The sequence below is a fragment of the Chamaea fasciata genome, unplaced genomic scaffold (genome assembly GCF_029207755.1).
Source record: "Chamaea fasciata isolate MVZ Bird 193981 ecotype frontalis unplaced genomic scaffold, bChaFas1.0.hap1 SCAF_11, whole genome shotgun sequence".
NCBI lineage: Eukaryota > Metazoa > Chordata > Aves > Passeriformes > Sylviidae > Chamaea > Chamaea fasciata.
Genome location: NW_027094096.1, coordinates 13,557,930 through 13,574,865, shown reverse-complemented (window position 1 = coordinate 13,574,865; position 16,936 = coordinate 13,557,930). Strand labels below are relative to the sequence as shown.

At 38.1% G+C, this 16,936-nt stretch overlaps 1 long non-coding RNA gene across 1 annotated transcript; it reads right to left on the bottom strand.

The window, feature by feature from the left end:
* Positions 1-1,245: 1,245 nt before the first annotated feature.
* Positions 1,246-16,660, bottom strand: LOC136295329 (uncharacterized). Its single transcript, XR_010722641.1, has 3 exons — positions 16,585-16,660; positions 6,344-6,480; positions 1,246-3,761 (listed from the first exon to the last, which is right to left on the bottom strand). It is a non-coding gene; the product is annotated as an uncharacterized lncRNA (long non-coding RNA).
* Positions 16,661-16,936: the final 276 nt, after the last annotated feature.

Here is a 16,936-nt window from a genome sequence, read left to right as displayed (position 1 = left end):
ATGCTGTAAACAGCCCCCATCTTTCCAATTTCTCTGGTTCTGATCACTTGGCTTAGGATTCTCTCCTTTCCTTCATGTCCTTTTTGGATGCCCTTAACTAATGCCCAGAACTTGCCTGTGCTGAGGAAGGTAGAAGCATGTATACACCTGTCTTCCAGGTTACATTCATTAAAAAAAATTCTCTGTAGTAGATTTTTCTTTCTCACCACGCTGTATCATCGAAGACTTAAATGCAGTTTGAACTCCTCATAACTTCTCTATTATTTCCTTTAGAATCAAATATTTCACCCTCCATTCTGCAGCCAGCTTTTCCTCTGTATATACAGTAAGTACTTTTATTTTCTCTCCACAATGAATAATATTTTTTCTAATCACTTCTCCAATCTGATTTCCAGTTCCACTCTCCAACATACCTGCAGTTTTCCCAGGCTCACATTCTTTGTGGCTGTAATGAGTACAATCGGTTCTTGCACCCAGGTCCCTACTGACACTAATCAGTGAGTGCAGATCACAGCTCAGGATCCTGCTTGGTACAGATTTCCATTTGAACAATCTCTCATTAATAACTGATCTCCAAATAAATTTTTCCAAGCAAAAAAATACCCATCTTTTAGAAAGTTTCATCAAAACTATGCTTTCTTAGTTTTTTTTATGAATTTGTCAAGAGTTATCAAGAGAGGGAGAGGTTAAACAGGGTTTGAGGTATTTGCAATTTTTCCTATAAGTCATTTAATAATTCTTGATGAGGCCTGTGTGCACAGTGAAACAGTCTCAGAAGTCTTGCTTAAAGCCAAGTTCCCCAATCATGTCACTGGACCAGTAGAGCTGCTAAGAATATCCCCATGAATCCAAATGACATGAAAGTGTCACTGCCTCATGAAAGCTGACTCATACTCTGAACTTTCACGGTTCCATGCCATTTTTTCTCTTACTATTACTCTTCAAACTCGAACTTTACTCTTAGAGATGTAAACTTGTTAATAACTTTCAATATGTTTTACAGACTCTTGATTAGAGCTTCACAACACTACTAAAATCATGCATAGAATCGTAATCTTTCCTTAACAAAATATGTCTGTTTAAAAAGGAAACTACCTGCCCATCTATGTGGTAAACTATAAGAAAATGATCCCATTAGGAAAATTATAAACTGTAGCTCTAAGAAAGCCAACATTCGACAACAAATTGAGCCTATGTTTAAAGAATGGAGTCACAGAGATATAAACTAAAATGTATATATTGGGAAATAAATTAGAGTTCAATAATTAATGTGAATTGTAAAATCTCGTGTTACTCAATGACAACAATAATCACTAAAAAATTTTATTATTCAGATTTAAAATACCAGCAATCTAACAGGCCTCTAAAACATCTCTTTTGGTTTCTAGTTTAATTATCTTTCAGCTATATAGTAATTCATTTCACAAATTAAAAAATAAGAGTTTACATACGGGGGAAAAGTGCAGTAGCATGGTAGGAGAGTTTCTTTGGGGGAACTTCAGGCAACCAATTTTAGTTCATTGCTCAAGCCGCCAACTTCACAAAATTTACATATGGGAGCCCATTTTCACCTGTGGTGAAACTGAGGAGGCAGCCATGAACTTCTGTTCCATGTGTTGGCTTAATTGCTGTAGGATCACTCAGGACAGCCACTGAGACTGAAAGCCATGCTAGGAGAACTGCTTAAAGTCACAGATGGAAAATGAAGACAAGAATTCACCTCACCTGTTTACTGAGGACATCAGCTGTATACTTCCGGGTGCTTTTTCTTTCAAGAGAAGAAAATATTCCAGTTCTTCGGAAAGAATCAATGACACACTTTTTCCTGTTTTTCAGTCTTTTGTCTTTTCCTCCTGTTTTGATCCACCTGGACAGAATGACCTCATTTGCCTTTCTGGTCAGAGGCACCACCATACCTTGTCTCAGGTTCTGCCAAATTTTCAGAATGGCACACTTTTGTCCCAAAACATATCTGATAGCAAGTGGTGTGTTATTGGTTATACCTTGTCAGTTTGTTATGTGCCAGTGTGTGAAAAAAGGGGCTCTATGAATTCATTGAAAATGAGAGCAAACAAAACTACCTACATAGAAGCTCCATGAATGGAAATAAATACATTGCTTTACCATAATTGTCCTTTAAGCCTGCTTTCATCCATTATTTCAAATTTCACTTGAGTATATCTTGCATTCCTACTCATCTCTCACATGGTCGTGAAAGCCTTCTTTGCAAAGAGAAGTACATGCCTGATATGTTCTTTCCCCCACTGCGGATCCAACAAACATATTAATTACCTTGAATTGAAAGGAAAAACTCAATAATAGTGTACACAGGGATGTGTCTGCAGCACTCCAAAGCAGCAGATGGATTTGAACCCTGAGATGCAAATTTCTGTATACATGCAAGGTGCTGTGAGCCAGTGGAGCACGCAGGCTGCTGAAAGCATGAGGGACAGTGTGTGTGAGCTTCACTTGTGTCTGTAGGAGCTACTTGCATGGAGGAGTGCATGTTACTGGAACCAGATTCACCAGCTGCCTCCTTTGCCTCCCATTGAAGAGGGCAGGACAGTGCAGGAAGGGAGGAAAAGAGACAAGAGGTATTCAAGCCATCTGAAATGAGAGGAATTTATAAACACCTGTCTCCTAGCCATGGACAGCGTGATTTACTGAAATCAACATTTCTTGCTTTCCTGAAAAGGCACAGAGCCCAATGAATGTGAAATATCAGTAAAATAAAAGCTTCTAGGAGCTTGAAAGGGTCACAATAGAGACCCGTGATAGGAGCATGAAAGACATGATAGGGTCAAAGACAGAGTGAGTGATGCAAAAAATCTTTTTCATCTGTGGCAGTTTGTATTTTCAGATCTCATTTCTCCTCTGGGAGTGTTTTGGTCAGGAGGGGCTCTGCAGGAGTCATGCAGCAAGGATGGAAGTACCTGCCTGCACAGGAGGGCCCGCGCCATTGCAGCAGATATCCAGAGGGAAAACAGATTTCCCTGCTCCCAGTCCGATTGTCCTACAGCCTGTGGCATTAATAGCATAAACAAACGTCTACAATAGCCCGCGCTCTTCTGCTCTGGAAGAAATAAGAAAAGGCCTTTCTCAAGCTTCTAGGGAGAGAGACAAGGAGGGCAGAGCAGCTTCCCTCTCGCTCCTCTGACTGATGTCACCATTCCTGTGGCCAAAACATGTTTGTTGCTAAGCAACTATGTATATATTACACTCTTCTGCTTCCATTTGGGATTTAACATATGCATTTTCACTTTCATCTCTGATGCATACTTACATTTGTTTGCAGTGGGTGCCAGAGTGAATGGAAGCTGTCCAGTATGGGATATGCATAAGAACTGAAAGGCACACACGGTGATTTACCAATGTGCATCATTGTTTTGCAGCACAGTTCAATGGGGAACCCACTGAGTGCCATTCACCAGCAGTTGGGACAATTTTTTCATTCAGGATTGATGCTGGTTGCTGTATAGCAGCTATTGGTTCAAGAAGTGCAGCAGTTCTCAGATGTCATGAGGAAACAGTGTGAGGATAGTCTGACTGTTAATTATTGAAGATGGATTCTTTCTACAATGATAAAAAGGTCCCTTCTTTCACCTGAAGTTTCCTGGTTTATGCACAAATCCACTTTTTTCTATACCTTTCCCAGTTACTTGCCAGGCAATTTTTTTTTTAAATCACCTTTTTCTTTTGAATTGCATGCAGATGACCCGAATCAGTAGCAGCCATTACTCGCATTTTTCTATGAATCAAATCTAGAAAGAAATGAAAAGAGGGTAAAGAGAAAAAGAAGGCAGGATGTAAGAGTTCATTCATATTACAAACATTCTGTAACAGAAGAAAAAAAATCAGTTTTAAAAAACCACATCCATTACTCTGTAATGAAATTATAAGAGAATGCTATTAGTCATGTCTGTACATTTATCCACATTGTGAGCTCAATAATTAAATTAGAAGATGTGACATGGAGTTTGCTAAACAAAAATCCACGCTATAATGAAAAGGCTTTGGTATTGTTTCTATTAATAAGCATTAAAGAACAAAACACTGGAGGAATTCTTGCAGTCTAGATCATTTGGGTTTTGTTATGCTTTTCAGTTTAGCTTAATTTTCTCACTGGAAGTTTCTCTCTAAGTGTAGTCCTAGGATTATCATCACGTAAGGAAAAAAAAATACTAAACTCAGTTCATTACTGGTTCCTCCTACTTTCTCCTCCCTGGAAGCCAGAACAGGAGAGGGAGCACAGAAAGGATTCGAGGCAACTTTTACACCAGCCACAGCTGTTACAACCTCTTCTCTGAGGGAAGACTGAAGGTTTTTTCTTTCCCCTGAAACTCATGAAAAATGAACGTATAAAAAGGAATATTATATGAAAGCAACTTGCTTGCCTGCTCGTATGCATTGATTCAGGGCTGTGGCAGTTGGAAGAAAAACTTTGCTCTAGGAGTGCACCTGCACAATGGGTTTGGGTATGGTAGCTCTCTCCCATGTCCTGCTCTTCCACAAAAGAGGGGAAATAACTCAGTGTTATTTTATATGCTGGCCCCTTTTGCTTTGTGCATTTTCTGCACCCCAGGTCTGTGCAGGGCCTAAAGCTAGAGCAGTGATGGCAAATCCATGCCATGGAAGAGTGCCTGTTACACTGCTGGATTGGACAAAACAGGCTGCATTGCAAGCAAGAGTTGGACTTGGCAACTTTTTAAAAAACAAATTATTTTTTTAATAAAAGAGGGGATTTAAAAACAACCACCTGCACTCCACCCTTGAACTGTCTTGAATTCAGACTCAGCTGCTGTTTGAAAGTTGCCTTCATGCAGGACAGTTTGCATTTAGTGCCTCCCCACTGGCCTCGGGGCCACACAACAGCCCCGCAGGTAACAGGGCTGGTGACACACACAGATCACCTTAAGCTGATGCTTGCCTGAGTTAAACTGTTCTTGAGAGCTGCAGAAGTGTCCCTGCTTGCCCCTGCCACTGTACACATACACCCTCCAAAATCTGAGATTCACAGCACAGCTGAAAGACTGGCAGCAGCTTCTACATTTAACTTTTGATCTCTGGACATTTTGCCATCCTTTAGAAAAGAACTGCTTTCCTAATTCACATTCCTGGTGCATTTGAGTCTACCAATATTAAAAGAGACGCTAGCTTAGAGGACGGTTTAATAATACTATGTGTATCTGTATTTCTGCCACAGTAACCAAGAGGATGACCACGACTCCTTTTATATTCTTAAATTTACTTTAAAATTTAAAAAACAAAAAGTATCTTCAGTCCATGTTATTTTTTACCCAGCTGAGAAGCATCTTAGTAATTTAAGTTGGTAGCCACAGTTACATGACCAGGTCAAAAGAGTAGCATCTTCGGTCACAGCTACAGCTCGGGCTTTTTTCCAGAGGCACATCCAAAAAAAGCATCCTCCACACTTAGTGAACATCCAAAAGCATCCTCCATGCTTAGTGAACATACCCCTCTCTTCTCCAGATTAGCACATCGCCTACCAATAAAATACCAGCACTATTAAGAGCACCAGTAAAGGTATTATTTCTTCCACTTCTGAAGTCATTCTGAAATGTTCAGCTGCAGAGGTGATTTTTCATTGTTTTGCCCCAGAGTTTACATTTGGGGAATATTATGAAAAGCTGAAGCTAACACAGATGCACACATTCCAGGGATTCATGTGAAGGCCTGCCACTGAAAGTCCAACTGAGGTGATGAACCTTTGTGGACCTTCCAGGAAGCTTGTGAATGTTGTTGCCAAGTTCAAACAGCTCTAAAATACATAAGGAAATGAGATCCCATGGTATTTATACAAATTCCCATGTCAGACATAAACGGCTACTTTTGTCTACTGTTCAACAGAAAAACAAACTTGCATAAATCTTTCCCAAATGTAGAAGTGGTTATGCCATTATAGTGCTAAATCTGGCAAAAAGTACATGAAGTGTGTGTGCAGAGACGGCTTTGGAGGTTTTGAAAGGGTAAAGGTGGTGTTGTGATACTGCATTTTTAAATGCATTTTATCTGCTGTTGCCTTCCTTTTCATGTATATTTATATATTATTTATACACATATTTATTTAAGAGACAGTCACACAAAATCAATAATCGCATAGTGCTCTAGTACTTCTAACTTGGCAGATACACAGAATAGAATGCTTTTTTTGCTTCTCATGATTAACTATTTAAAAAAAATATCTAACAATTCATCCTGCCTTTAGGAAAATATTCATGAAGCAAAACTGGCAATAGAAAAATAATTATTTGAAAAACATTATATGAGGTGAGTTGTTGCTTCCCTACTGGATGCCACTTTAAATTGAGCTAATTTGTTTTACCAGTAGCTTAAGAAAACCCCAGCACAGCAGCATGACAATTATATCCAGGTGCAAGGACTTAATTCAACAAATTCTAGGTGGATCCTTCCAGTCAGCTCAGTGGGCCCCATCCTCAGCTGTGGCTAAGAACAGATGCCCTTGAAAAAAAAAAAAAAAAAAAAAAACCTCTGTAATCACAATCCATTGAATCTATGAACAGTGAAGCTGAAATATGTCCAAAAAGAATAAAAGAATATAAATTATATTTTTATGTCCAGAGTATCAATTGAAGTATGATTGAGAAACAAGAACATCTGAAGACATAAATCTGAAAAAACAGATGCTTTTTGCACTATTGTTACATTACAAATGTAAAAACAATAGCTCATCTACAGAATAAGAGTGTGGTTCACCAGTTCTCTAGGATTTAGAAGAGACACCTGAAAAATCAAAGTCAAATCTAGCATTACTGATTTGGGGAACACTTTAATAAAACAATCAAACTGTAGGGCTTGTTGTTTTAATTGGTCTATGTCTTGACATAATAAAAGTTAAAGCATCTTCAAAGGCAAGAATCCAGGGAAGAATTCCACATAAACAAGCACCACATAGGTATAGATCATAATACAAAAAAAATGGATTTGTAGGGGGTCTTGATCCTTTAGGAGCCAATAACTGCACAAGTATGATAATTTTCAAGCTTCATTTTTGACAACCTACAAAAACACAGTAATAGTTTGTTCCTGGCTAAGGCAGAACATAGATTGAATTCAAACAGAAAGATACTTTAATAACACTTCGTTTACATATCATTTATTGCAATGGGTTAAGACCAGGAAACAATTGACATCTAAACCCACAGTGTCACATGCTTATTTAATTGCTGAAATACTCCCAGATGTGTACATCTTTTACTGATTTGTGCACAATGTACAGTTACAGGCAATTGCTGTATTAGCAGGAACAACAACTGAAGTTCATAAATGCATTTGTATCAAAAATATTGCATATGTGTATGCATGCCTAAATGGATAAAGATGGTATTTTTTGGGAACTTAGCCTTATTTTGTTACCATTTGTTATTGTCATCATAACTCATGTATTCCAATTTTTGAATAATATTACAAAAGATTTTTTTCTCCCCCACAGTTTTTACAATTACGAGTTTACAAAACACATCCCAAAAATGCTGCATTTTGTGTTATTAAGAATTTCAACTTTAACTAACACTAATTAGAGGTATACCAGATGACTCTGATTAAACTAGTGGGTAGTGCTTATTCAGATTTAATGTGAGCAATCTGGACATTTTGAAAAACAGCCAAGCTGGGCTCAAATAAAAACCTGCCAAAAATCCAAACTCTGAATTCAGTCAGGCATGTAAGACTGGTTCCCATGAACATTAAAAGTAAAATTAAAATCAGTTGGAAGCCTTGGTTTCCTTCAAACGAGAGAACAACCTCCCATACCCTCAAGAAATATTTCTGCCCTGTACATGCTGCCCTTTCAAAGCCACCTCTCAGCACCCAGAACAAACCAGGGAAGAAGCAGCACAGAGAGGTTACTGGTTTTGTCGAGTGTATCAGCTCTGACATTGCTGGATGCTGGATTCTAGGTGAGGGTGGAGGCAAATAGGAAGAGAGCAGCTGCCAGTTGATACACATTTTCCAAGACTGTCATCCAGAAATCGAGAGACATGCTTTCCACTAGCTTTTAATTTGAAACACACTGCACAGAGACATATCTTATTCATCTGAACCTTTGAACATCTGATGTAAGGTGAGATTTAGGAATCAAACGTAAAGGGGCTGAGTTTTCTGCTGGTGTAAGATGACATAAGCACTTTCAGATAATGTACTTGTGGCTGTTTATACACACATTTGGATTTTATAGAGTCCCCCTCTCCCATATTGCTCACTTGCAGTGCATGTTTTCTATTTATGCTGGCATTAATTTGGGAAGAAAAATCAGAATCTAACCCACTGTGGGATAGTGTATCTTAACTGGTATTCCAAATGCAGCTAAATCCATCAGTTTGAGTAAATTTAAGAACATAAAGGTCTCGGGTCAAAATTCAATGGGTATTCATCTCTTCTTTCACACGTAACTCCAAAATTCACAGTTTCAAAGATGAGAACACTGAAGATTTAAGAGAAGGGCCACTTTTACGCTGGCTATTGCTGTATGGTGCAAAGTACAGAACTCCTCCAGGTGAGCTTATTTTCTAAAGCTGTATTTCTTTAACCCAAGATGCCTAAAGACAGGTAAGGACACTTCAGATGTTAATCCAAACCATCCTGGGCATATTAAGGTTTGCTAAAGCAAAAATGTGCTTTGCAAGGCCAAAAGGTCAAATATTTAAGATGTTTAAGATGTCTATTTCCGACTGCTGAACAACCAAATTATTGGATTTCAACAAGGCTTCTAAACTACGCTGCTTGGAAAAGAATCGTGCTCTCAATCAGTGTAGTTTTTAAAGAATTGGCAGTGGATTTTTTTAAACTATATTTTAAAAATAAATCACTGCCTTAAACAAAAGGCAAGATCTTGCTTTACTGAATGTTAATTTTTAAGAAACTTCAGGTGTATGTTTTGTGCTTTCTTTGAATGGCAAGAGAATATTAGTCTATTGGAGACTCTGCACCTTTAAATCATTTAATTCTGTATGCAAATATCAGTTCAAAATTGAACAGGCGCAGCAGGAGATTTTTTTCATCTGCAATATTTTTTAACAAGTGAAATTGCCAAAAAAGAAGTTAGAGGTAGAGATTTTCAAACTCATGCTTATATGAAATTAAATTTAAGTTCTAATTCTGGTTTGAAATTTCATCTGTCAAACAAGAACATTTAACAATAAACCCATATTTCTAAAATAGGTTTCACCAAAAATACATAGCTGGCATAGGATTAGCTTTTTTACTTATTATTGTATCAGTCTGTTGAGGAAATGTTTTAGAAATAAAAAGTGGAAATATAGTAAAATTAGCATGTGATTAGAAATTAAGTTACTCTATATTTTTCTGATTGGTTTCTAAAATAATTTTAGCAGTGCTTAACAATGCAGTTTATTTTTGCATCCAACACTGTTCCTAGTATCTATTTTAGCCTATATTCCACAATGGATGATTACATATATAATCATTATTGGTCACTGGTCATTAATTTATTTCAGAGTACATACCTCTGTAGGCAGTAATTATTGCACAGCCTTCAAAGAGATATCATTAACAAAATGAGAAGACAGAAAATATGTTAATTACTGTAAATGTTCTACTGGTTTCTCCCTGTAAAAAAAAATGCCTAGAGATTAAGATCACGTGTAATTTTTTCCTAGACGATATCATGTAACTTATAAGAATGAAAAATAAAGACTGTTACAGGGCCAGGAAAGAGGTCGACTTGCAGCAATTTCAAGTTTCATTTTAAAATCTTGCAAGTACTTTCATGAATCAAAATGAAAACAAAAATTTCATTTACTTTCAGGTAAAAACTCTTCTATGTCGAAGTGTGGTAGAAGCAAGAATTTTTCAGACACTGTATTTATGCACAGTCCACCACCATTGAACCCATCCATGTGTAACTTTAACTATGATAATGGGTTGGATGGTTAATTAAGCTTATATGCCTTTGCAAAAGGTTTGCTGCAGGTAGAGGTCCTTGTAGGCTCCATAAACCGGTGGCTTTCACTGGTGAAAATACCGCTTGCCCCAACTCAGTAAAAATATTTTCCAGACCAAATTTTCAGCAAGCACACTAAGATTTGATGAAAAATCAAATTGAATTTGAATATGTTATGGGAAGTTTTGCTGTCCCATAGCTTGGAGTTCAGAGCTGTCAGTTTTCAAAAGGCTCAGAACAGGTTGGGTGAAGGAAACAAACCAAACAAGCAAGCAAAAAAACCCAAAGCTAGGCTCATTGCATTTCTTGACTCATTTATTCTTAAATGCAAGGCCGTTCAGACAATTTTTACAAAAAGATAAGGAACATACTTTTCTTGTTTTCCTTTAAGATGCCATGATGGTTTTGCTTCAGTTTCTCCTGGAACATTGTATGAATGGCATGTCAGGGAAACTGATTTAAATCTGAACCTTTCCCACATAAAAAACATTCCCAAATCATCTAAAAAGGCTTTTCCTGCACAAGCAACAACACCAATGTCCTACACATGATCTTATTTCACAGCCTGGTGCACAGACTTGCATATTCATGATGAGGAAAAAAAAATGCGTGTTGAAAGTGTGTGATTTGCATGTTGAGAAAGTGCTGAGAGAAAACAGCATTACCAGAGGTTCACCTCAGTCTGGTCATTGCCTTGACCATAAACTCTTCAGGGCTCCCCAGGAAGATTTTTATTTTTAATTTGTGTGGAGAATAGGACAGGGAGGTGATCTTTTGCACATGATCAAGAGCACATGAGCAGAGACAGGAAGGCAGAGGGTGACTTTGGATCTACAAGAATCCTTCAGCAAAAACTAGAGTCATTCTAAATTTGTATTTCTTGGACTACACAGAAACTGAATGTGTGAATGCCTGTGGAAAAGAAAGCAAACAGAAAGCCTCATGATTGCTTACATGGGTGTGCAAGATTCATCTGAACCAACATTTGCCAATGTGGTTTTTGAAGTATTTACCCAGCACTGTATGAGGCACCAGAGTGAATAAACTAAACTGAAACAATAATTTCCCATACAGCAAAAGTAAACACTCCATGGAAATCTGACTAGAAAACGTACTATGGCATGGCACAGTGTTTTGTAAGCCATTGTGACTCCCTTAATGCCCTTAACAAATCCATAAATTGGCTATTTAACAGTAACAGAGAAAGATCAAAAATTTAACTTCATACTCAGAGTCCGACCTCCCTTCAAAACTGAGCAGATTAAGCACCATCGACTGGTGTCCTCTGACAGCTCCACACTTGAGTGGATCATATTGACTAAACATCACAGGCTAGAAAAATTCTTAGCTTTTGAAATAACTTGAGCTCAGTTTTTAAGCTCTCTGACATAGCAGTCAAAACTCCACTAACATGATTTACAGTTAAATTAAACATAAAAACATCATCATTAAAATAACTGTGATAAGGTTAAGACTTAATGCCTCATATGCTTTTTAAAGGCAGCCAAATATATAAACACTTTGGTCTGAGGTGCCAGTCACTACATACGTTGTTATGCAGCATGCATGAGTTGCAGGCTTTCAATATTTTATGAAATACTCTCAATCCTCAGCTTGATTCGCTTTTCGGCACATTCACAATTATTCATGCACTTTATCTGTTGGTGTTTTATCTTAAATGTAAAGCTCTAGTAATTTCTCTGTTCCGTTTCTAGAAGTGAGATTACAGAAGATCAGAATAAAGCAATTTGATTTTTAGAGTACTGAATAGCCAATAAAATCAATCTATTTCAGTGGGAGCTCTAACACAACACCGTAAAAAAACCCTTCTGTACTTTTCAAAAAAATTAAAACTATTCCCTAACAAAAATGTTTTCTTCCAAAGTTTAATCAAAATGTAAATAGAAAGCATTATATTCCTATAGATTCCTTCCTCACCACCTGGTATAAAATTTAAGCCTGAGGCAGTATGAACTTGATAATTCAAATACAGTCTTAATAGTCTGAAATCCTTTTAAAAATAGTTAGGTGGCCCTAAAGGTATTTTATACTCCTCTCAGGGAGAAAAGAAAATCCTCAAGTGAAAAGCAAGCACCTTAAATACAAGCTTAGTATCCCAAATTATCTCTTGACAAATATCCCAACAATCCTTGGTTTATATTCTATGCATCTGGTGAAAACATGTCTTTTTTCCAGTTATACTTTGTCAAAAAGTCCAGTCCTTTGTATATCATTATTAAGGAGGAATGACCAGATTTAGTAATAAATTGCTTCTTCCTTCCTTATACCCCAGATCTCTCCCCATTTGGAATAGGTGAAGTGAAACATACTGAAATGTTCATGGATATTATCAGCTGGAAAAAGTTGTCAAAATAATAAAATACTCACTTCTTGCAAGCATTTTTCATCAAAGCATTTTGCAGGTGGTTTCATCATTCCCACTTCCTCTAATAGAGGAACCAAGATGCGGGTATGATAAAGATGACAAGCTTACAGGTCTACATCAATGTACACTAGCTGAGAATCTCAAATACTCTTTAAATTTCCTAACTAAAAGCATAAGCAGGAATCATCAAATGAGAATGAGTGCTAAGACAATGTCCACATATACAGGCTTTGAGCCAAGTATCACAAAGAAGATGATTGAAATCAGGGAAGCCTGTCCTGGGGAATGCAAAGACAGGAAGAGAGAGCATCTTCCACGGAGCTCTTTTTATGAGTGGTGAAGATGAGTCCTGGTTCTGATCTACCATCAGCATGAGGAATACAGATGACAGCTTGCTACTACTCTCTCAAAAACAGTCAGATGTTTTCTGCCCTCTCCAGCAGTGTCCAGCTTATTGGAAGGACATTCTAAAATCTCTGTGTTTTCCAGAAGATGACATTTTGCAGTTCTCTTCAGATTTCCACAGCCAAAGCCAAGCATCAAACCTTTCAGCAGCAGTTATTGTCACAGTAGCTCTTAAGGGCCCCACACAATGAGGCACTGCTTAAGTGTGCTGCATTTTTATACTCTTGTCTGTGCTTTGGAACACTAGGAAAATACCTGAAAAATTATCCTGATTCTGTTTCCTTCCTGGTGAAATCAAGAGGTATTACATCATCTTTCCCCATTTCTTAGCATAAAAATTCCCTTTCAAGTTCCTTCAGTGGCTTCCCTTTCACCTTTTGTATCGTATTCTAGTATTTCATCTTTACTTCAAGGCACCACACTCTACCAGTCCTTCCTGTGTGTCAGCTCTTCTTTCCTCATAGTAAACCTCCTGCTGGCTGTGCTCTTCTCACACCACTCTTCCTAATGCTTCTTCATAACCTTATCTCTTGATTTTTCTTAAATGCTGCCACTTTTCACAGAAAATCTGTTCCAGCTCCTGAGCACCAACTACTCTTTTCCACTGAATTATTTCTGTACAATACTTCTTTTCAAAACTTATCAAAAAGGTTTAAATGTATACAGCAGAAAGATACTTGGGGACTTTTTCTGTTTGTGAAAACTGGGTTTGATATACAGTTTAAGACAATCATGGAAACTACAGAACTCACAAAATATGCTGAAAATGAAAGTCGGAGAATGAATATCAATTTCAGGAACAAAAACCCAATAACTGAGGGTGCTGCACTACAAATATGCAGATTAAGGTAAAAAAATATTTGTTGGGAAAAACAGTGCTTGCTCTATGTCTAAAAAGCATTGGTTTTGAGGTAGTCAACATCGCTCAGAGAGGAAGTCTTGAGGTTATGACAGTACCATGAAAATATCACTCAGGTACTTGGTAACACTAAGGTCATTCACACATAAGGAAGAGAAAACAAAAATAAAGTCATCTATTCTGTCATTGTACAAATCCATGCTTCTCCTACATTTTGTAAACTGTGGTTAATTAGAAGACCTCCACCTGGAAAAATGTCTTAGAACTGGAAAATATGCAGAGAACAGCAATAAAGGTGAATGGTTTCTATACAAGGCATGACTCAGTCAGCTAAGACTTTTCGTCCTGGAAAAGGGATGGCTTAGGGGAAAAATTATGAAGGTCCACAACAACCATGACGTAGAGATGAATTGCTCTTTCCTTTTTTCAGTACAGGACACGGTGGCCAAAGGAAACCAGTTGATCCCAATTCAAAACAAGCAAGCATTTCTTCATTCATATGTAGCAAAATTATGTCAATCCTTGCCAAATGATGTGGCAGAAACAAAACTTTCCTGGGTTCAAGGGCAGGCTTAATAAGTACTTGAAAAGAGAACTGGAGAGAGTTAGTAAACAGACAAGCCACAGTGGTCTTAAAGTCCCTGAGCCAGAATAGTTAGAAGCCAGAAAAATACTCAGTGGACAGATTTTACACATTTGCCTTGAGCATGCTGTATAATCTTCCCTTGACAACCAATTTTGGCCACTGTTACAAAAACAGTAATGTTAGACAAGCCCTCGTCTGAACTACTGCAGTTGCTCTTATGAAATTATTTCTGAATACTATAAAAAATACTCAGGACACACTTCATGTTTCTGAGCAGTGCTATGTCTTGAAAAAGCATTAGCACAAAGGGTGACTGAGATTTTAATAGCAGGAGGCAAACTGAATATAAATCGGTTTAGAGATAATCTCACATGAACAAGACTGCTCATCTTAACCATTCCTGTATGTTAGATCCAAATTGGGTTTTACACAGTTTAAGGCTGGCTGGTGCTCTCTCAATTTTATAACAGGTTATTCCTGGGATCATTCAGAAACACACTGAATGCAGGTGAACAATCCCTTGGCTTTGAGGAAAAGCTGAAGAGCTGTGAGAGATATTGTGAGTCTGCTTACATTGTGTCCTCAAACATTCCTGGGAGACTGCAGTGGAATAAGGTGCTGCCAGTAACCTTTTGAAAATCTCAACCAATAAAAAAAACGTAGGCTGCCATCAACAGGCACATCACTTCTCAGTGTTCTGTTTGCCACTTAAGTGAGCAAGTGCCATCTCCTTTCTTGTTGCATACAACAGCAGAGCACCCTATCAGGGATTAATAAAAGATAATCCAGCAATAAATTATAGCCAGAGGATCTGGAACAGATTTCATGGGCCGATGAGACTTTGGCTAACATACAGCACTCACAACACTTGGAACATCTCCTGTGTCAATGATTAACACTTCACTGAGCATTCTGAATACATAAGGTATTTCATAGGCAGTAGCTGACCTTAATGAGGGCAAAAGATAAGTGAGCTTTTCAAATCTTAGGGGAAAAATGGTCTGAGAACACTTCAACCATGACAATATCCTGAGTCAACACATTGTGTCTACAGATGCAGGACTCTACAAAAATCCCTTTGTGAAAGGTTTCAAAATACCAATGAAAGCCAACTTTTATACACCAATGCTTAGAAAAGTCCTGGAGTGTATGTGTGTTGCACAGGGAAGATGCACACACATCCAGGCCTTCACTCCAATGAGATCTGGGAGTATGCTTACCATGTGAAAGGATGTGCTAACTGGAAGCCATGGAAGTGTGGCACATCTCAGCAACCTCTGAATGCCTTGCAGAACATGCAGGAGAGGCGCATGGCTCTTTTCTAGGCTTTTGCATCCCAGAGACCCTTATTATCTATCTAGGCAGTGTATAATTGCTAGAATGACGTGCTAGACATAAACATTGACTGTTATTCTTCAGATACAACATGCTATTTAGGTAGACGCTGCTGAATGAAGACTGTGGTATCCTCTGTCTAGATTCACATTTCAACTACAGCAGAGTTACTGCCAGAGCAAGAGAAAGTGGATGTAAATAGTGCTTGAGATATATAAATTATTTCTAAAGTATGTTAGAAGTAGAATATGTTACAAGTAAACGTAATATTCAAAATAGGGTGCTGCTAGGTATTAACGTCTTAGATTTATGTAGAATTTCTTGGCCTGAATAAAGCCTGCTTCCTCAGGTTAATTACCATGCTTAAACCTGGGAAACCTCAAGGCAGAGGGAGGTAAGGAAGGAAACTTCCTCTCACTACAGGTGAGTAAGAAAAAAAACATGCTGAGGATCAAATCTAAGTGGAGTCAAAGCTGGTTCTTACAGAAGATGTTACAATACCACTGCTCTCTCTGTAGAACAAGTTGCAGTTTTCTGACAATACTCCAATTCAGAGACAAAGAAGGGAAACCCACCCAGAGGATAAGCCAGGCCTTGATAAAACCTGTTGTTAAAAGCAGTCAAGTGTCCAGGAAAGGTAAACAATCCTACTCCAGTCAGCTGAACAGCAAACAGGTATGTTACAGATCTGAACACCAAGACTGCTTAAGATGTCACCCTCCTGTATATATATAGACAAGGAGATTTCCTCCAGCATCCCACACACTGTGGGATTATTCCTCACTCCTGCCCACACCCACCCACCCACTCATCTTCATCTGCTGCAATTGGCAGAGACACATCTTCCATCCACTGCTGTCCCTTCAATTCCAGCTTTCTTGCTGCCCTAACTTTTGATCCAAGCAAGAGTATTACAGCGGTCCATTAGCAGTTAGAAAAATAAAGTCTTAGAAAAATAGAAAGAGCACTCTTTTTCTCAAGTACATGTAAAAAAATAAAAACCAACCAAACAAACAAATCCTCATTTCTTCCCTTGACATTATATTCAGAAGAAAATAACATTAAGTATTTACCCATCTCATCATTCCTGCTTAGGTCTTCTCACGGCTACAATACCCACCCTAAATTACCTCCTCCTTCCTTAATCACAGCAGGATTTAGAGTCACCCTGTGGTACCCCCCTTTATAGACTGGTGGGTGAATCAATTAAATCCCCACAGCTGGCTACCCTGAAAATCCCTGCACTCAGTTCAGGCAGCTGTGGACCTCCTCTAGCAAAAGGGAAATCATTAACTCCTTCCCAACCGTGTCCTGGACATTGGTTTTATAACTTATTTCATACACCATAATCACCAATCAAGCACTCAAAGCCCTCTAAACTTGAATAACATAAAAACTGAAAAATACCCAAAACATTATGTTACC